This window comes from Odontomachus brunneus, unplaced genomic scaffold (genome assembly GCF_010583005.1).
Source record: "Odontomachus brunneus isolate Ranch 3 - 2012 unplaced genomic scaffold, Obru_v1 Obru_scaffold_047, whole genome shotgun sequence".
NCBI lineage: Eukaryota > Metazoa > Arthropoda > Insecta > Hymenoptera > Formicidae > Odontomachus > Odontomachus brunneus.
Genome location: NW_022639497.1, coordinates 1338365 through 1339002, shown reverse-complemented (window position 1 = coordinate 1339002; position 638 = coordinate 1338365).

The window sequence follows — 638 nt, the reverse complement described above, 5'->3', positions numbered from 1 at the left end:
TTTTAATAATATTTTCAATAAAGATTTTGATACTTTTTCCTTCATGTATAAAAATATTTATATTATATAAAATATTTATATTTATATAATATTTTTAAGAAATATAATTCGAAATAAATATTTATCATAAATATTGTGTGCTGTCTGACAAACGCATTACTTTCTGCACACTAAAGAACCGTATTCGTATTTAAGGTTCCTGCACATTCGAAACTCAGGCTTCAATTTTTCGGCAACCACTTGGATTGAGATACTCCTACTCCTACTTCTTACTCCATCTATTGTAGATCGGATCTTAGTACCTCGTCGGTACTGTAGTGATTATGGCTGTGTTCCGAAATTCACTGCCAGTACTGAAATTCTATAGTTCATGTCGCGTATACTATAGAATTTCAGCACTGGCAGTGAATTTCGGAACGCAGCTCATAGCTGGCCGTTACTTAAGCCAGCGGCACACGATGCTTGTTTTCGTGCTGGATTGCTTGCTGCATGGAAATACTCTGTTTTGATTGGTGCATTTCTATCCATCTTCAGAGATGCGCCAATCAGAACAGAGTATTTCCATCCAGCAAGCCAACGCGAAAACAAGCATTGGGTGCCGCTGGCTTTAGAGGCGTTTTTTTCGTTTCGTAACCACA